Raw genomic sequence first — 26,123 nt, 5'->3', positions numbered from 1 at the left:
GACACAAGGACTGTAGAAGCAAATAACTGTGATTATTGGGGGCCAATTTGTTGTTATTCCAGGAATACACAGGAGGCCAATTTTCAGACCTTTTCCCCAAGGTGCTGATGCCGGGGTTCTTGTTCATGAAGCTGAAGAATGAGCTTCACAAACACTCAAGGTAGGAGAGCATGTTACAGGGTTTTATTTACAAATAAAGTGAGAGAATAGAGCTCTGGCTCATGCCAGGAGGGGACAAGAGAGCCCATAGTGGTGCATTGTCTAGAGGGTTTTATAGGCAGTTGAGGATTTTTTTAAGAACATGAAAAAACTTAGGGGTGTGGACTTGCATCACCTGCCCTGTCCTCAAGGTGCGCTGGGTCAAAGTCTGATTGTTAGAGCTGACAGCAGAGTCATGGGTTATGCTGATACCCTTGCAGAACACTCAAACATTCCAGGCCAAGTTTCTTCTGGCCTTTTGACCTTTAAGTGATCTCACTGAAGATGTCTATATTCTTAGGTATCTTTCCCTAGAGAATTACTGTGACTTTGACTTTGCATAATGCTTAACAGAGTTTCAATGGGGACTTCTTTGCCCATTGTTACATTGCTCTGACTGTAAATATTCCACCCTGCTTTTCCCAGAGGCCCTCACCCTACTCTGACTACACCCACCATTACTGTCTCAGTGACAGAAGAGCCAGCCATTGCCGGTCCATGTGTCAGAATGTCCAAGAACAAGTCCATTTTATTTTTAATTGCTGCACCCATCCTTGAAATGCATGTCCAATAAAGTGGGTGCCTTGATCACTCTCAATCATCAGTAACTGGATATAAGCTGCAAAGAGATGCTCTAGGCCCTTCTTGGTGGTTTGCTGATCTGCACAGCATGCCAGTGCACTCCTTCCAGACTCTAAAGACTTCTTCAAAGGTCAATGGCAAGCCCTACTGATGGGCCCACATTGTCTTTTGCCACACATGCAACAAACACTGATGTAGCCATTGGACCACATCAGAGGAAGGCTTTCATTCTAGCCAGTGCACCTGGGCCAATGCATCTGCTTCACTCTTCCCTGGGGGTGATGCCAAAGGCAAATGGTTGGTCACATGATATACAGTAGGCGTCTGTGCCACACCACTCTGTGGCCTTTGGGTCCAGTCTCTCACTCACCTGTGATGGGATAGGTGGTTATTACCTACCTTGGTCAGAGCTTTTCCAGTGATTGGCTCTGTAGCCAACATGTGGTACACAGCAGCTAGTGGCTTCTCTACTAAGATGTACTGGATCTCTGTTCCTTTCCATAGTTGCAACAAGGCTCCAGCCAGCAGCAGAAGCAGCAGCAGTAGCCTTAGTCTAGGGCCACAGTCTGGGGTTGGTGGGCCAGCAGCTGTGGTGGTGCCTCCATGACCACATAAGTGTAGACACATGACCCTTGGCATGAGTGCCACTTCTCCCCAACACTTTTTAGAGCAGCCCTCCTGAAGGTCGCACCCATTATAACAGATTTCAGGTTCTGCCAGATGTTAGTCTAAGGAGAGGAAATCCTGGGGCAAAATACCTCTAAAAACTAAAATCAATCAAAGGGAAAAATAAAGTTTAAAGTCTGTTTATTGCTTACAAGCTGCAGTCCAGGCCCTTTTCTCTTTCCTGCTCAAGCAGAAAGAAATCTGGCCCTCCCCCACACCTCTCATAAACAGATAAGCCCTCTTAGCCCAGGTAATTACCCATTGATATGGAGATGAACTTCTCTACCCCTGAGGAAAGGTGCAAATGCACTAACGCCATACTTCTTACCATCTCTAAATGCCTGTTGATATGCAGATGAACCAAAGCTAGGAGAAATATTATGGAAATGTTTCAGTTTTACCCACAATATTCCTTTCATTAAACCAAATGACAGTTTTATGTATAATTGCAAAACATATAAGTTAGATTCCAAGTTAGATATTTTTTAGGAGTATTTCTAAGTACTTCTATATTTCTAAGTATAAAATTATGTGTTATTATTGACCTATTATTTACATTAAAGATGGAACTTCAATATATTAAAAATAATTTTTAGGGCCTATATAGATACATTTTATACTAACATTTGGAATTAAGAAGAAATCATTGGTGTTTATTTATTAACAGGCTGTAATTTTTCTGTAAGTGAGATTGGTGGGTTATTTAGATAGTTTTTTGGTGGCATTTGCTCAGCCTCACATAAGATTAAGAAAGCAAATTATATATCCTGAGTGTTGGACTTTATCCCTTTGTTGCCCAGGAGGCATGTTTATCTTCTCTGCTTCCTGTGTTACCCCCACTGGAATAGAGAACATGATGCTGAGTCTCTCACTTGGTATTTAGCACAGTTTTAAAGAGACAATACTGAGGCACTCCTAGTAACCTTTGTGCATCCAGGTCCAACAGTGGTCAGGAAGAAATAACTGCAATCACTTCAAAGTGATTAAAAGCAGTTTGGGTGTAGAGGGGAAGAATCATCCTAATTGTGCCCTAGGGAAGAACTACTTCAGAGGGATACTTATTGCTTTGAAGTAAAAGTAACTACTCTGGCCCTCTCAACAGGCTTCACTAAGTAGAAATACATAAGCTCCTGTGGACTCAAGGGAGAGAATAAGCTGATACCTAGTATAAGCATCGATTTCTTAATCTCATGAGGTAAACCCCTACAGAACATGATGCAAAAACAAAAAATGTGATTTTAGCTGAGTGACCCCAGTGCATTAAAACTAAATTAGACCAATGTCGATAACCCTCAAGAAATGAATGTCCTTCTAAAGAAAGCAATAGTTTAATTTATAATTCTGCCTAAAGGTTTCTCTGCTAAAAATAATCAAATTAATCAAATAGAATAGATCTAGTGTTTTCTGTTTCATTTCAAATAACATCAAAGAAGCATGATAACTAGCCAGTAGTGATTACATATTTTGAAAGCATATGATAACATTTATTTACTCAAAGCACTAGGGGAACATAAAATTTGTCAGCCAGTTGTATTCTGGTGCCTGGAAGAGAGGCATATTTAACTTACTGCCTAGCAATGAATTGAAAACTAGGGATAAGCATTTATGTAAACAGATTTGATGGTCTAAATTTCCTTTATTAGTGGTAGTTTCCATTCTGACCTAGATTTTTATTTAAAAATACATACTTAAGTTTGTTTTATTTCAAACTCAACTTCTTGCAGAAATTAAGGTACAGTAGCAGGGACTGTATCTACTATTCAACTGTATAATAACAATAATAACAGGAATCAAACTGGACTAATTCAAGAATGTTCTTTTGTATAAACACCTTGATTCAACAGTATTTAAAATGTGCCTTAATATATATTTATATTTCACTCAGTTTATTAAAAATTCATCACAGACATGCTAATTACACACCATTGTTGAGTACACCATTGCTGATTTGGAAAAGGAAATAGAATTATAAGTGTTAGAAACTCTTGTTAGGCAGGAAAACAGATATGAATGTGGCAGAAAGAGAATTAGGTCAGTAAAGCCCACTAAAAAGGATTCAGAGTTAACCAGTTAAAACTAGAAAGCCAGAAAAGACTCAGAGTTAATCAGTTAAAGCTCAAAAGGCCAGGAGCAACTTGGCCTTGAATATTTGAATATTCCCCAGAAAGGTAAAGTATCTGAGCACAGCCCATGTCTTCATTGTGTCAATTAGACATGCCATTGTAAGATTTACTCTAACCTGCTAAAAGGCCCACCTATAAACAACATAACAAAAACAGGAAGATTCCATCTTAAAGCTAAAATTGCATTTTAAAGACCCAAGAAGTTAAGAAGTAAAATTCTTAACCTACTGTTTAGCCAAGAGACAATAACTCAGCCCACCTTGCAGGAAGGGCAGACAGTTTTAATTGATATGCTCCCAAACCAGAAAGCTGCTATCTGGGGAGGGAACCAGAGCAGTAAATTTCTTGTGTTAAGCTAAATTTACAGAATTACCTGGATGACTGATACCACTTTACAAGTCCACACCCTAGCCCTTTGTCACATTCCTGAAAAATCCTTAAAAGGGGGAAACCCCCAACCTTTCAGTGCACACCTCCTTCTGAGGTTGCCCACACATCTAAGTGCAGAAAATTTCTCCAACGTTCAGAGCACCCCTCCTCCTTGAGGTTGCTTGAAATTATTCTCTCTTTAAGTAACTTTAAATAAAACTTTTACTCTGCTTCACTACTGTGTGTCTGCCCTTCAATTCTTTGTTGTGGTGGGGACAAGAACTGAGGAAAATACACAATGCCCTCCCCCAATACTCTGATAATGTTCAATCAGTATGATCTTTAAAAAGTAAAATATAGTTTGTTGCAAGTTCTTTATTTTACATTTTACAGTAATAGAGCCTAAAAATAGGTAGCACTTCTAATTAAATGTTAGAATATAAAACCATATTGTTAAGCATTACAAATATACACTTTAAGAAAGTACTTAAATGGATAATTTTAAAGTGGTGTGTAGATTTTTTTCTCTTGTAACTGTACAGAGACAAATGAGAAACATCAATGTAGAAAAACTGAAATAAGTTACAATTGGATATGTGTATAAATGAACATGTACTTCAACATTTGGGACATGACTATTATAAATTACAATCACTTATTGCTTTCGATCACTTAGTATAACTTTTTTGTATGTCTTTCCCCACTTTCTTAAGTCTAAACTATTCTTTGTTTTAGTATTTAAAAAAAAACTGTTAGTTTTATGGAATTACAAACTTCAAGAGCAGAATGTTTGTTTTCTTTCTCTTCCATTGACCTTATTTAAGTTTGTATATTTGTTTCTCAGCAAGTGCTAACAGAATAATACCATGTGAAATGGAATATGTTACTTTTTTTCTTTGTCTAATTTTTACTACCTGTCAACTCCTATTGTAAGACTACTGTATGGTGTAAAATAAAGATTTCATTTCAGTGTGCTACAATAATGTTGTATGAAAACCATAAGGAAAGGAAACTTGCATAGAAACATAAAATTCCTGAAATGTACCCTATTGAAAAAGAAATTATGTTAGTAAGTCATCTCATTAAAATAATGATATACATTTCAATATGTGCACTAAATGAAATACATTTAAAATATTTTCAAATGATGCCTTTTATGCAAAAAAAATCACAATAAACCAAGGCATTTCAGCAAACTGGATATTTAAGTCTCAAAAGAAATGTACTTAAGAGCTTGGGTCCTTTCATGTATGTATTCAAAAAAATTTATTGATTACCTACAATATAGTAACCACTAGGCAGAAAAATATAGAATCAGTTCCCCCATGGCTTATAATCTACTAATGGTAGTTGTAGACATATAATCAAATAACTATAAAAATGTAGTTGGCTCTAATTTTAGACACTGGAAAATGATGTTCTATGGACCCTGAGAAGAAAGCACTCAACTCTGCATAATTCAGGGAAGATTTCCCATAGGAACCATCATTTCATCTACAAGTTTTGTTTCTGTTATTCAAATGTTCCAAAATGCCAAATCTAAATGTCCATGTACTTAATTTAAAAAAAAAAGATTTTGCAGCTTCTACCCAAGCATTTCTACAGAACAGCTGGTGATCTTTTTAAAACATCATTCAAAATAAGGCCTTCTTTTGCTTAAAAAAGCTGTATTTGGTGGCCATATCATGATCCATAAATGTGTACACATGCCACATTCTTAATGGTTCTGTGCATTATTTTCCTTCCACTCTTCGCTTTGTTGGATCTGCCTAAATGAGAACACCACCCAATTCACTCACGGAAGACGTCTCTTGATGCAACAAGCAAGAGGACTTTATTCAGGAACCAGCTAGCTGGGGTCCAAGTGTCAGCCTGACACAGCGGGTTTCAACAAGGACCCCGAGCACTCAAAGCCAAGGGTTTATATAGCATTTTCAAAACACTTAACTCATAGTAATTTTCCACAGCTGCACATTATTTTTGCTAGTCATACATCCTGGGGTTAAGTGAGAGCAAGATAAGACCACTCTTCAATTGTTAGAGAGGTTCTGCACAATAAGCTTGGTATGTAAGAGTAGCTGACCAAGGTTAGCTGACCAAGGTTCACAGCCGCTCACCACCCGGTGTTCATGATTAGCTTGTTTTTCAAGGCCTTACCCAGTTACAGTTTTTCTTTCTAAGTCACATACTCAGAAAATGGCTTCTAGGCCCTTAAGATGGCTACGCTTATGCTAACCTATTTCCATTCTTACAGCTTCAATTAGTCTCTTCTTTAGACAATAATCTTGTGAAAAAGGACATTCCTGATAAGAAAAATTCTATCTCTTAACCTACAGTGATACAATAAAAATTCAATATTTGGTCTTTTTCCCCACTTCCTGACACAGAGCACCTAAAGCCCTTGGAATAACTGAATGACAAGAGTATCTCTGGTATGCTAATGAATAGTGGAAACACTTAAATAGCTTCAGGATGATGGTGGTTGAGGGAATGGTTTGCTGACAGTCAGAAAGAGGAAACTAAGCTCTGGTTAGAGGGTTGGAATTTCTAGGGAATAGAGATCACTGAGTTCAGTTACCAAAGTCTGGTGATTTAACCAATCATGCCTTCAAAATGAAACCTCCATAAAAACCCCTAAACATCAGGGTTAGGAGACTTTCAGTGTTAGTGAACACAGTGAGTGTGTTGGGAGGGTGGTGTGCCAAAGAGAGCATAGAAGATCTGGACAACTACCCCAGAGCCACCTTATACCCTATGCAGCTCTTCAATTTGGCTCTCCTGAGTTGCATAATAATTAACTAATAAACATAAGTAAAATGTTTTTCTCAGTTCTGAGTTATTCTAGCAAATCATTGAACCTGAGGAAGGAGTCATGAGAATCCCTGACTTATAGCCAGTTGCTCAGATGCAAAGATTACCTGGAACTTGCAATTAGCATCTGAAGTGGGAGAAATCTTATGGGACTAAGCCTTTATTTTTGGGGTCTCCATTAGCTCAGGATAGTTAGTATAGAAATTTAATTGAACTGTTGGACAGAGAATTGCAGTTGGGGTAGTTGGGGTCAGAGAATTACAGACCTGTTTGTTTTATATTCCTTTTAGTCTATTTTTCTACAGCACTTATCTTTACCTAATATTACAAGAAAATTACTTTGTTTTCTTCAGAGCCATAATGACAAGTGACATTTTCTCTTTAATTATAAAATTCTGAAAACTGAAACATCACTGTCTTGCCAATGGATTTCAGCCCCAGGCAAGTTCACTATGGATTCAATGTGACCAAAGTAATGAGAGTAGAATGTTCTTGGTGTGAAAGGGTTATACCCAACTTTATTTCCACAGTGGCAGGTCAATCACTAAAATCCCACCCACTCAGAACAAGTCTGCATGCAACAAGCTGGTCTCTGCCTCTGGATCCCTTTACCAGCACAGCCGTCTCAGTCTCTGTCCTCGGTGCTGCTCTCACTTCAGTCTCTGCTCTGCTCTTCTGCAGCCTTACAGCCGTGCCATCATGTTGCCCACAGCACTGGGAGGAGCTCTTTATATATAGAGTCAATAATGACATATTGCCCACACATATGTAGTGAACTCGCCAACCAGGGCTACAGGAACCTTCACTTTATCCACATTACTTTGCATATATTAGGCATATAGTAAAATTTTTAAATTAATATATGAATGAATGCATGACTGCCATCGGGGAGTGGACTACAATATTGATTTTTTTATCATTGGTCACATGGGATATAATGAATATATCAAAAAGCAAACATGTTTTATAAGCTTACATTAGTGTTATTAAGAAATATCTTCAAAATGAAGCAAGAGAAATGAGATATTTTGTAAATCAACTAACAAAGAACCAAAACTAACATAGAATCAAGCTAGAAAAGTCTACTATCTTTGAGGAAATTATTCTGTGTTCCTTAGAAGTCATTCTTTTCATTTTGAATTTTACAAAGTTCATTCCTTGCCCTGAAATAAAAATTATGTGGCTTTCCTCCTTGTTTGCTTATGAGCTGTAAGATCTAAGTATCCCAGCAGGTTTTAGTTGCAAATGCAAAAGGAGAAAAGTCCCCCCATATGGTTTTTGCATTATCCATATGAGGGTAATCAAATGAACCAGCTAGGGAAATCAAAGGGATCGGCTGGAGACTTCCTTTTGCTACAGCTACACAGACCAATTCAAACAGTATGTTTCTCTGAAATGTCATTTTGCAAAACTGGTCTTATCCTCCTGAAAATTACACTATTCATCCTTTATGAAAATGGTGTATATTTAAAAGCATTAGGCAATTTATTCTTTGTATAAGTTATATTTAAGTGTGTTAACTAAAACATTTGCAAAATATCTGTTACCATTTTTGTTAACAAATTGCCTGTGCAGCACACCAAAGCCTAACAGTAGCAGAATTTTATTTGAATTCTTCATTTTCTTGGTGAAATTTTTCATGTTCTTCTGATCACCTACAGTGACTTTTAAATGAAAATATCCACTAAGTAACAATATCTAAGACTGTGGTATTTTCACATATAGATAGAGATGGCATCTTTTTCTTATAAAGTCTTTAATTAAAAATAATGTACTGTAGAAGAGGATAAAATAATTTTCCTTCTATTATTCCAGACTCTACAGCTAAGCTCCTCTGTAATAAAAGACAATTAATAGAAAAAAAACAAACAGAACATTAATAGTATGAATTCTCATATATACCTGGAATATGGTCATGAAAATTGAGTAAAATTCCTCAAAATAGCCCAAGCCACCACTTAAATACCATCTTTAGTTAAAGACAAATAAAAAAGAACGCTGGTGGGGGTGGATGGGAGGCCAGTATAGGGCATTACTTAGTAAAGCACAGTTAACAAGGGTAAGGCTTGTTAGGCAGTTTTGAGTTGGTGCCTTTTCCATTGCCGAGTTTCTGGAGACTTAGTCATCCTCCTCTTCCTAGTACATACAGAGAGTAAGACACCCTTGCAAATGGAAATTTCATTTATAAATGTAAATTTCCCTCACAAAATGGTAACTTCTACTCTGTTCTCACAGATTCTCCTGTGCCCAGAGAATCTCAAAACTAATCAAATCGAAATAATTCTTATGCCAAAGAGGCATACTTTGGGGTGGAATATTTTTCTATCCTTCAGCACCAATACTGATTTCCTATTATTAATATTTATGCTGTTGGTTATGTAAGGTGTCAACATTAGAGGAACCAGAGTCCAGAGTAAGGAATATAAGAGAATTTTAGATTTATTTTTGCAACTTTCCTAAAATTTGTTTTAAATAGAAGATACAGAAAGGGAGACGATTATTACTTTTCACTAGATAATTAGTAGATAATGTAAAAAATATGTAAATAAAACTATGTACTGAAAAGGATCATGAGAAAAGAAATCTAGGTGAATTAAATTTTTAAAAGATTTTTATTCCTCTACTTTCAATCATGTAGTACTGAACTTGCTTTCACACCATAAAAAAATTATGAAAATAGATGATAAATGAGATAATACTTTTGGACATTAAAAAAAAGGCAGAACATGACTGAGGCTCTTGACAAATGAAAATTCCATGAAGAAAGTACCATGTCTTATGCAGCTGTAAGGTTAGGGTCATTTCTATTATAACAGAAGTGAAAGAGATCAAAGCTTTTGAAGAGGTGAGAATTTATGAAGTTGGGTCTTCAAAGAGGAAAGTAAACAGAAAGGACCTCTAGGAGTTGAATTGGGATTTGTACTGAGTCACTGAGTCCTTGCCTAAGGTTTGAGCTGTCCATGTGCATGGTGATATTCTGTAGGTCCTGGCAAAGTGCAGGTGTCAAATGCACAATATCATTGCCAAGACCTATGTTGAGAAGTTTACTCCTTATATTTTTTTCTAGGAGTCTTATAGTTTCATATCTTATATTCAAACCTTTAATCCATTTTGAACTGATTTTTGTGCATGGTGGAGGATAGTGGTCCAGTTTTATTATTTGATATGTGACTGACCAGATTTCACATCATCATTTATGGAACAGCCATTTACCACCACTTACACTTTCCCCACTGTATCTTTTGGCTCCTCTGTTGTAAGTTAATTGACCATGTATGTGTGGGTTTATTTCAGGGGTCTCTATTCTATTCCATTGATCTATGTGTCTGTTTTTACATAAATACCATACTGTTTTGATTACTATTAGGCTTCTAGCTGTGTTCTTATTCAAGATCATTTTGCCCATTTAGCATTTCTGTGCTTCCATACTATTTTGGGGGTTGTTTGTTCTAAGTTTTTGTGAAATAAAACATTGGAGTTTTGATTCCAATTGCACTGAATCTGTAGATTGAGTTGGATGGTATGGGTATTTTAACAATATTAATTCTTCCAATCCAGCAATATGGAGTATCTTTCCTTTTATTTGTGTCTTCAATTTCTTTCATCAATGTCTGAAGTAAAACTTTTATAGATAAATAAAAGCTGATGTGATATGATACTAATAGAGCTGCAACAAAAGACATGCTAAAGGAATTTCTTTAGAATGAAATAAAAGTGTGTGGATTTACAGAGACAAATGAAAATCATCAGTTACATGGCTGAAGTAAAAATAATTATATTGTATTTTATAACTATATAGTGAACATACAATGTGAAATTTATGATAAGCAAATGATAGGAACAGTAAACAATCACAATGTTGTAAGGTTCTTACATTACACATGAAGAACAGCAGTAATAATTCTATCTAGATTCTGATATATTAATAATGCATAGGGTAACCCCTAGAATAACTACTTAAATAAAAGAGTAAAAAAAAAGATATAACTGATAAAGAATTAGAGGAATTGAAAGGGTATATGAAAAATATTCAATTAGCCCAAAATAAAACAGAAAAAGAAGAAGAAAAAAATTAAAAGAAACAAAAAGAAAACAAAGTATTCCTACTTAAACCAGAATATGAATACTTTCATTAAATGCAAATAGATTAAACATCTCGATCAAAAGGCAAAGAAATGCACAGCAAAATTATATGCTAACTATAATAGAAACATCTTAATTATAATACCAGTGATAGTATTAAAGGAACAGTTATGTCCCAAGCTAATTTCAGTTTTCAGAATAAACATGTTAAATAAAGCCACTTGGCAAGGTTGCATAGGTCTGGCCAATGGCAAAATTATACATTTTTCATTTTCCTTAATAGATAAAATAAATGGGGTGGGATAATGATATTTCCATTTTTCCTTTCCTGAAGCTTACATATTTGAACACTGACAGAAATAATAGTCCAGACCCTATTTCAGTGCCTATCTCATATAATAATCATGTGATTCATCTAATTTTGCAAGCCTCAGACCTTCCGAATAAACTATGACACTGTAGTTATTTTTATCCTCTGTGTTCAACCCATTCATCATGTCCCCTTTACCATTCAAATACCACATAAATTGAATTATTTTCCCTCACAACCCATCAACTATTATATCTTTTCTGTGCTACTAAAATAGTACTCTAACTCAAGGGTTGAACATTTTCCTGTAGTGGACCTGCCAGTAATTATTTCTGACTTTGTTGGCCATGTCGTCACTGTCACAACTACTGTTGAGTAATGAAAGCAGTCATAGGCTACAAGTAAATAAATGAGCAAGGCCATGTAGGTGTACCAAGAAAATGTTACCTACAGAACGAGGTAACTTTGGCCTATGAACTGTAGTTTTCCCAGTCCCCAAAAACTGATCTACCTGAAAACATTCTCAGCCTTAAGCACATTCGCCAGTTTTCATTCACAAGATATTTTGAAATGTAAATCTCCTCTCTGCTGAACATGTAAATGGCACTTCATTTCTCTCAATATAAAATCAGACATCTTAACCTGGCTAGAAAGCCCCACATGGCTTTCCCTGACTTATCTATGCCAACCTCAGTTGTACTATGTCCATTTGCTACATTCCCTCCAGCCTTTCTGGCCTGTTGCTCCCCAACAGCTAGCTATACACATATTCTTCTTGGGACAGCATTCCTTCATCCTTCATCTTAGTAAACATCCTGGCCTCTGATCTCAGCGCAGTTTTACTTCTTCATAGAGCTTCCCTGGCCACCTTTCATAGGTAAAAATTTCTTGTTTGACATACCTGTCTTTCCTTCCACATCTCTTTATAACCTAGCCACAGTCAAAACTTTACAAAAGTTTATAATCAGTTGACAAATAGCTAGTGTATTTAAAACAATTATCTATGATGTTGAGAGTGCCATGCACTTGTAAATGCTTTACATGCACTCTCTGTGACTAAATCCTCATAATAATCACATGAGATAACTAATTTATAACTAATTTTTGTGTTAAAAAATTGAGGTTTAGAAATAATAATTTTCCAAGTCAGACAGTGAGGGAAATGTTTGTGTATTGAACCAGGAAATCTCACTTCTGGAGGTAAAAAAGCTCTTCCTTAGTGTGCTGCATCTTGATTACTTTCAGCACAAAATAATCCACATGCCGAAGTGGCACATTTTGGGGCAGCAGTTTCCACTGCCTTTTATCATAAACATACTCTGTATGATGTTTTTATCTAAACAATTGTTTATAATTTTACTTTAGGTCTATCTGATTTCCTTTACAAAGTGAGATGTATTTCTATTTTTGCATCATTAGTCTTTATTGATAGATCCCTTAAAAATGTAATCTAAAAAGTTTGCACTTACTAGATGAGGATTAAAGGAACTTGTTTCTGTATATGCTCCAGAAAACTTAAGCTTTTTCAAAGTTTGTGAACTGTAGCCATGGGAAGACTGTTTATTGGATTGCCCATTTGCCCAGCTCTGTACAGTGACTGTTAATTCACCATCATTTGATATTTCTTTCTCTCTGTCTCTTTATTTATCTACACACAAACACACACATCAGAATTACCTTTCCCAAACTCATATCCTTAACAATAAATGAACACTGCAAAATAAAGGTGAACACAACTAAATGCAGTGAAAATTACAAAACAATACAAAAGGCTGGAAAATTATTATTAATACAGCCCTATTATCAGGTAAAAAGTAATTACAATGAAATCATCACATTGGCATAATTAGGAAATGTGATAATACATGTAATAGAGTGAGTATGAGTGCTAGGCTTTTTCCTAGACTGCTTTGGGAATGGTAAACTGACAACTCTTGTGAAGAAAGCTTTGGTTAAGCATAGGAAATGTATTGAAAATGTGCAGAATTTTATAGCATTGTTCATTTGTTCACAAGAAGTGATCACATGGACAAATAAATAATATTGAAATTGTGTTTATTGCAGTGTCAGTTGTAATGAAAAATAAATTATATTAATGACCAATAACAATGTTTAATATGCTTAGGTAAATTTTAATTCAATACTGTAAAATGCGGTAGCATTATCTAAGTAGAAAATTGTTCACAGTATTTCATATTTTTGTAATCTTATGTATAACCTGCATAGAAGAATATGAATAGCAAGAACATGTTTCTTAGCATGTCTGGGTGGTCTTATTTTATACTTGTTGCCCTAGTGTATTTATTAAAAACCCTCTCAAAATTGTCCAATTTTATATGATAAATTTTGTGACCGATCTATGTATAAATAAAAAATTAAGAATAGTTGTTTTAAAATGGTAGTGTTATGTCTAATTACTTCTCTTTTAACCTTGTGGTGTTTTATCATTTTACAACTGTGGAACTATTATATTAATAGTGTGAGAAGAATAATGAATTTTTTTGCCATTTTAAACTGTTTCTCTTATTTAAGTTAATTCTCTGGTATGACTTGTCTGTCTTGCTTCTCTGTGAAGTATAGACTTGTTTGGCCCTCATTAGATCAATCTCCCAAGTTGCTTAGACAGGTTTCATGCAATTTAAAGTAAATCATTAATGGCAACTGAAAAACAGAGAAACCCTAAATTCAAAAATCTTTTTCCCCCAACATTCACCCCTAACAGTTGACAAACAGCTTTTCTCTTAACTACAAATTAAATTTTTTAAAATAGGCATATGTGAATTAATATAAGTTCAATCTCTCTTTTAGGAAGAATGCTGTGCAACATGTATGTTCATTTAGGAAAAAACATAAATTCTCCTGATATCCCATATTTTTTGTTTGACTTATGTTTACTCTTGATCTGCATACTACCTCCCAGATACATCCCATTTCCCTTGACTCTAATCTAGGCATTATAGAGCAGGGTCTCAGGGATTCATATTTAGTACTACCTTAGAAAACATTTGCATGTGTCAAAGAAATAATCCAACACAAAAACAGGAGGTGAGAATAAACAAAAAGAACATATTATGAATTTACATATTCCTTCATTCAAATGCATATTTTTGAGTGCCTAAACGTGGAAGACACTATTTTTTTTTAATTCTCTGGTATTCAAAAGTTGCATGAGACAAAACTGCCTTTGAATGGCTCAAAATCTAATGAAATGCTTTAGATCTAAATATAATATGTATAGGCAGGATTGATAGAAACTATATGACATATGACTCCTACTTAACATAGTGTAGTATTATAACATATTGTACTAGAAACAAAATAAAGTAGATAACACCCCATATCATGTAAGAACTCCAGTACTTGTAAAACACCAGTATTTGCCAAAGAGAAAATGTATACAAATAAAGAAGTTTTAAAGGGCCTCAAAATATGTTCCTGGTATTGATCATTTCAAGGCAATGATCATATATAATTTGGCAAATGACAGTCATCTAGTAATAAATGCAATTTTGTGAAAAGTTGCTATTTATTTTTCAACACTTCATATATTACTATATTTGAGTTTTTGGGTGACTCACCTACTTGTAAATTTTGTGAATTGTATGCTCAAAAGGAAGTCACTAATTAAATAACTCAATTTAAATTTCCATGTAGAGTAACTAGGGAAAGTTACTGTGAAACATTTCTAAAATTTCAAATAAAAATATACAACCTAAGAATTGAATAAGAAAATTGCTGGCATATAATCTCCCTTCTATTGGCTATGCTCTAGTAACTATTTCATGTTTTCTCATTTCCTTGATGTGATTCTTACTATTTTATACAAAGCATTATTTATTTTTTAAATTGAAGTGGTAGCTGTTTATCAGGTCCTGAGAATATGTGAAATAATATACTATTTCCCTTTGTTTTTTCTTAGTTTCCCAGCTGAACTCCATCCACACTTTCATGATAGCTGTAGTATATTCTATACTTTCCTGCTCAACACAAGTTAATAATCATATAATATCTTACAATTTTTTAAATTTTGCAATTAAGAACTATTAGTGAAGTTATCTTCATTGAATATTAAATGTATACTTTTCAGTTGAAAGGAGAAACTTTAAAGTTTAATTCTATGAAATGTATCAATTTTCTCTCATATGTATCAATTTCTCACTAATATAAATTAATGGTTATAATAATTTTTCTCATGCTGTTCTTCTGATAACTATTATCAAATAACAAAACATCCAAAAATTTCTGGCATAAAACAACTATTTGATCATATTCATAATTCTATGGGTCCAGAATTTGGTCAAGTAACCAAATTAATACCTGGTACCTCTCTACCATCTCTGGAACCTCAACTAGAAGTATATGAAATCTGAAATCATCTGGAGTCACTTCATTCATATGTTTAGGTAGAATAGCACAATGATTCAGCTCACTGAGAATTCTCAATAAGAGCATCTCTGTATAATCCTTTACTATGTGTTTTGGACCCCTCACAGGATGTCAGCCTCAAGGTAGTCAGATATCTTACATAGAAGCTGAGAGCTACAGCATAAATGTTTCCACAAATAAAGTGGGACTGCAACAGCCTTTTATGACCTAGCTTTGGAAGTCTCACAGTGTAATTTCTGTCAGACTCTTGCTCAGGACAGTTCTAAGCTGACCCCCACACAAGGGTAGGAGACATAGACCCTGTCTTTCAATGATAGGAGTGTCAAAGTATGAGAAGCCAATTTTTTCAAATGCCACATTTTCTGAACAGAATTATTTGTTATAGATATTGCAACTACATGCTTTGGACAATTGTGAAATTTAGTAAAATATTTAAAACTGATGTGGGATCACAGAATATAAAATTCAAACTCCCATATTTATGTGTAAGAAAGCTTAAGACTAGAGAAGTAAAATTATTCATCTTTAGACAAAAAACAGATGATAGAAGATAGGTAGACAGAGACTGGTAGAGACAAAGACTACAAACTAAATCTAATACTTTAATAGCTATATCTTATTGGATTTCACAGATGATGACATTCTTAAAATCTTTTTTCTTTATATTTGAGTTCACTACAGTCGGGAGGCTGGTCATGTGGCACTGTGGTGATGGCCTTCCTTTGACTAAGCTCATTTTATCACATAGCTAAGTAAGTTTCCCTGCAAATAGATTACCCCAATATGCCTATCCCTATCTATTATTCTAAAAGATCCCTCATATGTTTTTGTGGTTGTTAGAAACCAACATACCATAATTCTTTAACATTATTTGAGCTGCAGATAAAGGTGGAGTATAGGGACTAGATATACTGTCCTGAAAAACAACTGCCCTAAACATGAAAGAAAAAGATAAAATATATAAACAGTTATATTCAAGTTCTACATGGGTCTTCACTCAAGCTTTCATCACAGTAGTGATCAGAACATGCCTGTGAGGAAACTCTCTGTGTATAGGGAAAGAACCAACCAAAAACATTAGAGGAAACAAACATGGCGGTTCCCACAGGTCCAGGAATAGAGTATACTCCCTCCCACCACCCAATCAGTTCCAGGGTGATTGTATAGAGTACACAGGAGAATCTTGTCTCTGTAGCGGGGAACAATTAGTTCTAGATGAACATAATTGTGCTTAAAAAATCTTTAGAATTTTGGGAAGATGGTGGCATGATTAGGGCAGCTGAAATCTCCTCCCAAAATTATTTATATTTTTGAAAATACAACAAATAAAACTATGCCTAACAGAGAGACCAGAGGATACAGTACAATAGCCAAGTTACATCTACATATGCAAGAATGCAGCTTCTCACGAAAGGGGGAAGATACAAGCCATGATCCGGTGAGACCCGAGTGCTCCCCCTACCCCAGCTCCCTGGTGGGAGGAGAGGAGTCACAGTGGGTAGGGAGTGGAAGCTCAAGTCTGCTAAATAACCAGCCCTAGTAATCTGCACCAGGAGCACAAATACACATTGCATGGTGTGCTGGATATTAGGGAAATGGAAAAGTAAAATCTGTGAGCAGATCCCCACAGCTGACTCTCCTGGGACAAAAGAAAAGCGAGTGCTTTTAAAGTCTTAAAGGGACAGGGGATTCACAGCTGTATAGGATCATCCCAGCACACTCAGCCCAGCAGCTGGGAATCCTGAGGTACTTCAGGCACCCTAACCTTCTGAGAGGCAGGGCAGCTCTGAAGCCCCTCACAGTGATAAGTAGCCTGCCAGTCATTCCCCCTCCTGTGCAGACCTGGCAGAGCAGCCAGGGAGTGGCTGAACCCCAAGTATCCAACCAGAGCCTCCTCACAGCATGCAACTGCCTGGGCAAGATCCAAAAGCCACTGCCAGTGAGCAGTTGACTGGCGCAGAGGCAAAGGAGGTGGGGGCAAGATGCAAAGGGGAGCCATTCTCAGAGGAGAGCACACCCAGCATGCCTGCTACTCTCTGCAGGGCTCTGGGCTCCCCTCCCGCTGGGAGTCAGGAAATTAACCCATAGCCTGCTCCCAGTGTGCAGGTAACCTGCACAGGCAACAGAGTAGGGGAAGGTGACCAGCAAGCAGGAAGGGACTTTGTTGTCCCAGATAAACTCACATGCTACCTGCCTATGACTACCTCTATCACAATGAAAAGGTAGAAGAATTTGGTCCAGTGCAGAATCACGCAGACAATCCCTGAGAGAGGGCCTGGGGAGATAGATTTAACCAATCCTCTTGAAAAAGAATTCAAAATAAAGGTCATAACCATGCTGATGGACCTGCAGAAAAATATGCAAGAGCTAAAGGATCAAGTTAGGAGGGAGAATATAGAAATAAAACAATCTCTGGAAGGACCAAAGAGAGGACTGGATGAGGTGCAAGAGGTCATTAATGGAATAGAAATCAGAGGACAGGAATACACAGAAGCAGAGGCAGAGAGAGATAAAAGGATCTCCAGGAATGAAAGAATATTAAGAGAACTGTGTGACCAACCCAAATGGAACAATATTTGCATTATAGGGGTACTAGAAGAAGAAGAGAGAGATAAAGGGATAGAAAGTGTATTTGAAGAAATAATTGCTGAGAACTTCCCCTAACTGGGGAAGGAATTAGTCTCTCAGAACATGGAAGCCCACAGATCTCCCAACACAAGGGACCCAAGGAAGACAACACCAAGACATATAGTAATTAAAATGGCAAAGATAAAAGACAAAGACAGAATAATAAAGAGAGCCAGAGAGAGAAAAAAGGATAACCCATCAGACTATCACCAGACTTCTCAACAGAAACCTTACAGTCCAGAAGAGAATGGCATGATATATTTAATGTAATGAAACAGTAGGGCCATGAACAAAGAATACTGTATCCAGCATGATTATCATTTAAATATAAGGAGGGATTAAATAATTCCCAGACAAGCAAAAGTTGAGGGAATTTGCCTCCCACAAACCACCTCTACAGGATATTTTAAAAGGACTGCTAAAGATGGAAGCACTTCTAAGGCTAAATAGATGTCATCAGAGAAAATAAAATCACAGCAAAGAAAGCAGACCAACCAAATGCTAACTAAAGGCAAAAAATAAAATCAACTACACACAAAAACAGTCAAAGGAAACACAAAAGAGAACAGATTAAAACACCTAACATATAAAGAATGGAGGAGGAGGAATAAGAAGGGAGAGAAACAAAGAATCATCAGACTGTGTTTATAATAGCTTAATAAGTGATTTAAGTTAAACAATTAGATAGTAAAGAAGCTACCCTTGAACCTTTAGTACCACAAATCTAAAGCCTGCAATGGCAAAAAGTACATATCTTTCAATAATAACCATAAACGTAAATGACTTGAATGCACCAATCAAAAGACACAGAGTAATAGAATAGATAAAAAAGCAAGAACCATCTATATGCTGCTTACAAGAGACTCACCTCAAACCCAAAGACACACAAAGACTGAAAGTCAAGGGATGGGAGAATATATTTTATGCAAACAATAGGGAGAAAAAAGCAGGTGTTGCAGTACCAGTATCAGACAAAATAGACTTCAAAACAAAGTAACAAAAGATAAAGAAGGATATTACATAATGACTAAGGAGTCAACAAGAAGATATACCCATTATAAATATATACACACCCAATACAGGAGCACCAACATATGTGAAACAAATACTAACAGAATTAAAGGAGGAAATAGAATGCAATGCAATCATTCTAGGAGACTACAACACACCACTCACTTCAAAGGATAGATCCATCAGACAGAAAATAAGTAAGGACACAGAGGCACTGAACAACACACTAGAACTGCTGGGCCTAACAGATATCTACAGAACACTACACCCAAAAGCAGCAGGATACACATTCTTCACAAGTGCCAATGGAACATTTTCCAGAATAGATGACATAAAAGGCCACAGAAAGAGCTGCTGTAAATTCAAAAATAATGAAATTCTACCAAACAACTTCTCAGATGACAAAGGTATAAAACTAGAAATAAATTGTACAAGGGAAGCAAAAAGGCTCACAAGCACATGGAGGCTTAACAACATGCACCTAAATAATCAATGGATAAATGACCAAATTAAAATAGAGATCAAGCAATATATGGAGACAAATGTCAACAACAGCACAAAGCACCAACTTCTGTGGGACATAACGAAGGCAGTTCTAAGAGGAGAGTATATAGAAATCCAGGCCTATTTAAAGAAGAAAGAACAATCCTAAATGAATAGTCTAAAGTCACAATTATTGAAATTGGAAAAAGAAGAACAAATAAAGCCAAATTCAGCAGAAAGAGGGACATAATAAAAATCAGAGAAGAAATAAATAAAATTGAGAAGAATAAAACATAGAAAAGATCAATGAAACCAAGAGCTGGTTCTTTGAGAAAATAAACAAAATAAATAAGCCCCTAGTCCTACTTATTAAGAGAAAACAAGAATCTACACACATCAACAAAATAAGAAATGAGAAAGGGAAAATGATGATGGACACAACAGAAATACAAAGAATCATTAAAGAATACTATGAAAATCTATATGTTAACAATGTGGAGATCCTAGAAGAAATGGACAACTTCCTAGAAAAATGCAACCTTCCAAGAATGACCAAGGAAGAAACAGAAAATCTAAACAGACCAATTACCAGCAATGAAATTGAATACATAATCAAAAGACTACCCAAGAGCAAAGCTCCTGGTCCAGATGGATTTACTGCTGAATTTTATCAGGCATACAGAGAAGACATAATACCATTCTCCTTAAAATTTCCAAAAAATAGAAGAGGAGGGAATACTTCCAAACTCATTCTATGAAGTCAGCATCACTCTAATACCAAAACCAGGAAAAGAAGACACCAAAAAAGAAAATTACAGACCAATATCCCTTATGAAAAAAGATACAAAATAATGAACAAAATATTAGCAGACCGAATTAAAAAATACATCAAAAGTATCATCCACCATGATCAAGTGGTATTCATCTCAGAGATGCAAGGATGGTACAACATTCGAAAATCCATAAGCATCATTCACCACATCCACAAAGAGAAGGACAAAAACCACATGATCATCTCCATAGATGCTGAAAAAGCATTCGACAAAATTCAACATCCATTCATAATAATAACTCTCAACAAAATTGTTGTAGAGGGCAAGTACCTCAACATAATAAAGGCCATATACAATAAACCCACAGCCAACATCATACTTAACAGTGAGAAGCTGAAAGCTTTTCCTCTAAGTTTGGGAACAAGACAAGGATGCCCACCCTCCCCACTGTTATTCAGCATAATAATGGAGGTCCTAGCCACAGCAATCAGACAAAACAAAGAAATACAAGGCATCCATATTGGTAAAGAAGAAGTCAACCTGTCACTATTTGCAGATTACATGATATTGTACATAAAAAACCCTAAAGACTACACTCCAAAACTACTAGAACAAATATCTGAAATCAGCAGAGTTGCAGGATACAAAATTAATGCATAGAAATGTGTTGCTTTCGATACACTAATGATGAACTAGCAGAAAGAGAAATCAGGAAAACAATTCCATTCACAATTGCATCAAAAAGAATAAAATACCTAGGAATAAACCTAATCAAGAAGTGAAAGACCTATACCCTGCAAACTACAAGACACTCTTAAAAGAAATTAAAGAGGACACTAACAAATGGAAACTCATCCCATGCTCTTGGCTAGGAAGAATTTATATTGTCAAAATGGCCATCCTGCCTAAAGCAATCTACAGATTCAGTGCAATCCCTATCATAATACCAACAGCATTCCTCAATGAACTGAAACAAATAGTTTCAAAATGCATATGGAACCACAAAAGACCCCGAATAGCCAAAGCAATTCTGAGAAGGAAAATAAAGCCAGGGGGATCTCACTTTCCAACTTCAAACTCTTCTACAAAGCCACAGTAATCAAGAAAATTTGGTACTGGCACAAGAACAGACCCACAGACCAGTGGAACAAGATTGAGAGTGTAGATATTAACCCAAACATATATGGTCAATTAATATATGATAAAGGAGCCATGGACATACAATGGAGAAATGTCAGCCTCTTGAACAGCTAGTGTTGACAAAACTGGACAGCTACATGTAAAAGAATGAAACTGGATCATTGTCTAACCCCATACACAAAAGTAAATTCAAAATGGATCAAAGACCTGAATGCAAGTCATGAAACCATAAATCTCTTTAAAAAAATTGGCAAAAATCTCTTGGACATAACATAAATAACTTCTTCATGAACATATCTCCCAGGGCAAGGGAAAGAAAAGTAAAAATGAACAAGTGGGACTATATCAAGCTGAAAAGCTTCTATACAGCAAAGGACACCACCAATAGAACAAAAAGGCATCCTACAGTATGGGAGAATATATTCATAAATGACAGATCCGATAAAGGGTTGACACCCAAAATATATAAAGAGCTCACACACCTCAACAAACAAAAAGCAAATAATCCAATTAAAAATCAATATTTTAATATATAATGACTAGACCCTTATAAAAATTATCAGGAACTTAAAAGCACAGAAAATTATGATCCATAATGAAGAGAAAAATCAACCAATTAAAACTGACCCATAACTGACAGAGATGTTAGAATTAACAGGCATGGACATTAAAACAGGCATTACTAATTATGTTTGTCACTCTTATGAAATTAAAAATATGAATATTAGAATTTATAGGGCTACTAAAATAAGTGAGTCTTGTTCCTGAAATATCACATGAAAGAAAACTACAACAGATAAGGAAACCTACTTTATACACTGATGTACACATGCATGCACACATGCAATATAAATATACATTGTGTGGAGTCACTGAAATTTTGTGGTTTATTTGTTCTAAAAGTTACCAGTTTCCCAATTAATATGGCCATAATATTTATAATGCTTTTAGAAATTGTTGACATTCTTCTAGAAACTTCATCTGAATTTATGCAATTTTATCCACAAATCTTATACAGAAATATTAAATATTTATTCAGATTAAAAATTAAGTTAAAGCCCAAAAATTAAACTGAAATATATTTTATTTTGAGTTTATGATTTTGGATGTTACCATTATGAAATAAGTCATACCAAAATCTATATTACATATAATGCATGTTAGTGGAAAATATTCTGTACAGTTTTAAAATTCTTATTAACTGGAAATGCATGGGGGCATAGAAAGTGTACTAAAATAGAGCACATAGTTATAGCATCATACTGTGATCTTGCACAAGTTTATTTTTAATCCCCATAAATACAATTTTTTACCTGACAAAGAAAATATAATGTATACACCTGTACAAATAAACAAGAAGGAAAGAGATCCCATGGTAACAGACATGGGGCTCAAATGAAACCAATCTTAAAAATTAAAAGTTGGAAACCAGTAATAATGTTCATTCATTCATTCATTCATTCATTCAGTATACTCAATTGATTGACTAAGTTTAATAAGTGAAAATTATGTGTTAGGCACGATAACATTTTCTGGGAAGCAATAAAAGGGAAGATCATCTCTGCACCTAAATAACTGTTAATGAACTGCAGCTAGTTACAATATAGTACATTCATGTACAGGACACTAGAATAAGAAGAAGCATCCAACATGGGCAAGTACCTCTACCCTGGAATCAGAGTTCTGAGCAGAGCTAAGAGTTTAACTTCAGTCTAAAGGAGTAGTAGATGAGGGTTTGTAAAACATTGTAAACATAGGCAATTTAATTAACAGGTCTGAAAAGTCATCACACTGTGTTGAGGAATAGAAAATTGTTTAGTAACATTAAAGCTTATGGATGAAATGGCAGTGGGAACAAAGTATAGATCATAGTGGGCATTTGTGGTCACCTCTTGCCTAGGAAAATGTAGACCCTTTCTTCATAACCTGCAATGTTTCTGTTCATGTATATAGTTTAATCTTGTATCATCTGTACTTTTGGCAAATTCTATTTATATTGTGATCCACTAAAATCCATAGGCTATGCTGAGCACAATAATAATTTATTTCTCCATACCTTAGATTCCCAGTAAAGCAATGAATCTGTAAAGTAGTTTATATTTCTCACTTTAGTGAAGTTCCATTAACATACATATATCTTAATATTAAGGAAAAAATATTCAACAAAATAAGCATACACATTTTAATAACTGTATATATATTCTATCTATATCACTGCCTAATAAAGTCATGGCCAACCCATTGTTTTAATTTCAAAATAATAAAAATATGAACAAGAAAAATATAAGATTTCTCTGTTATTTGTCTTCTTTATATACCCAGATTATTCAGCAAGCAGAAATATACCTAGTACCTCTTTCTGTAAAATAAAGTTTTGTCCTGATTTCACCTTTGAGTTTTCAACTCTTTGAGATTTCAGTAAGACTTGACTTTAGATAAAGATTTTATTAAATGAGGGGCAAATGTATTTTAAACAAAGTTGACAAAGAAAATTTCCTTTACAGGAAGACAATATCTAATGTAAACTGATGAGTGTATTAACACAGTGGGAGGTAATGTATCATGAAAAAAAACAGACAACCTTGAAGACATAAATGTGGAGCTACTGAAATAAAAGTTGTTACTACCTACACAAATATTACCCAAGATAAGTAGAGCATAAACCAACAAAATTGGTGTATCTCAATCCCTCTTTCAGAAATGGATGTATCCTAGTATGATATTGTTAAAATATTGACACATCTAGCACTTCTTTTCTGATTCAATGATCAGCAATATTCTAATTTAAAAATAATTCTCATGTAGATCTGCCATGAGAAATTGAGAGACAAAGAGAAACAGAAGAGAGAGTGCGAGAGCACATTGGTCATGTGACCACTAGTGGTCTGATCCATGTACAATTTTACTTATCCAGGTATGATAGTAAATTGGAATTGTGATTGTAAATATTAAAGGATATAGTTAATATGCCTCTGTCCTGAGAAAGAGCTCACTCTTCCATCTGCACACAAAGTAAGTATTCAGGCATACAAAGCAACCTTGAATTATGATGTTTAAGTACATCATAATAAAATTAACCTCTATACTTCTCTTGGGAACTATCTTCTCAGCTTTCCTTGATGGCACAACCACTAGTTATATGCCTGTTTAAATTTAAAATTTTATAGCACTTAAAGTATTGTCTAAATATACTGTTTCCTGTACTTCTCATCTGCCAATTAGTAACTCTATCTCTTTTATAATTCTTTAACCAATCACACATAGTCCCCTGTCAGTTCATGTCTGTCTTATCCAACACAATTAGATTTAACACAGCTTTTATACTAGGTGTACTCTTGGGCAAAGTTTTAGCTGAAAGGCATTTATTTATTCCTTTTTCTAGTGTTGCTCACATAGAATGATTTGTAAAGAATTGTAAAGAAAAGGATACTTGTTTCTCAGTTATTTAGCTAGGTTATTTTCTTGTTACCTTCTCTAGCCTTTATAACTAATGGAATATATTGGCATTTTTAAAAACTTGAGGGACAGATCACAGAAGAAAATCAATTCTACATCGGCACTTAGCTTTGCAAATAAAAGAAATTGTCAGTTCTAGTGAATGCCACCAATATTCATTAAGTATTATTTTGTCCTATTCTAAATTTTGTAAAAATGGTCACAGATATGTGTATAAAGCAATGCATGATAACTTTGCAAGAGCCAAAAAAAAAACTGAAACAGTCAAATGATTATACCATATCTATGGAATAAAATAATACATATCTATTAATATGAATGAATGCACCTAAATTAGAAAAAAATAAGGACATAGAAAAGGTGTTAAAGATGCATATGTCAAAAAGTCATATTGCTAAATAACATATTTAAAATAAGAAAGAAAAGGATATTGACCCATTCATGTATGTATTATCAGAAACACATATAATAGAAAATAATTGTAACCATGTCTGTAACTCCAGGGGGAAAAAAATGGGGGAAAATACTACCTTTGAAACTGAAGTCAGTCAAAGGGAGAAATAAAGTGGGAGAAACCCATTTATTTCTTACAAGCAGTCCACTTCTGCTCCCCCATGTCTCTTGTGACCCTGCTGCAGAAGAAGAGACTCCACCCAACGTCTCAGGTCAAGATATGTCTTCCCTCACCCTTGGAATTACCTATATGGAGATGGACTATTTCTCTCCACCCCTTATAAACACCTACTGATATGGAAATGAACTAAAGCCAGGTGAGAGATTCTGGAAATATTGCAATTTTATCCACAGCCCATCTCTCCAGAAATCTCACCTTACAATCAATTCATTCACCATCCTCTGCAATGGTCCCTGTGTGAAAAAACTGGAGCATAGTAAACAGACTAATAACATACAATAGCAACAGCAATAAAATCATGATAATCTTCAAGCCAGAGGATTCAGCTAGGTTCAAATGCCTAGGCAGATTGCGTCCATAGCTCACCCATTCCACAGGCAAGGAATTGAGCAGGTAGGGAATTCAGAGCAATCATCAGGCAGCAACTACAGCCAGGGGGCATGTCCAGGAAAAAGGGATTGTATAAGAAA

Source organism: Manis javanica, chromosome 5 (genome assembly GCF_040802235.1).
Source record: "Manis javanica isolate MJ-LG chromosome 5, MJ_LKY, whole genome shotgun sequence".
In the NCBI taxonomy this organism is placed as follows: domain Eukaryota; kingdom Metazoa; phylum Chordata; class Mammalia; order Pholidota; family Manidae; genus Manis; species Manis javanica.
The sequence above is the reverse complement of the archived record's forward strand: the minus strand, read 5'-3'. Positions refer to the sequence as shown.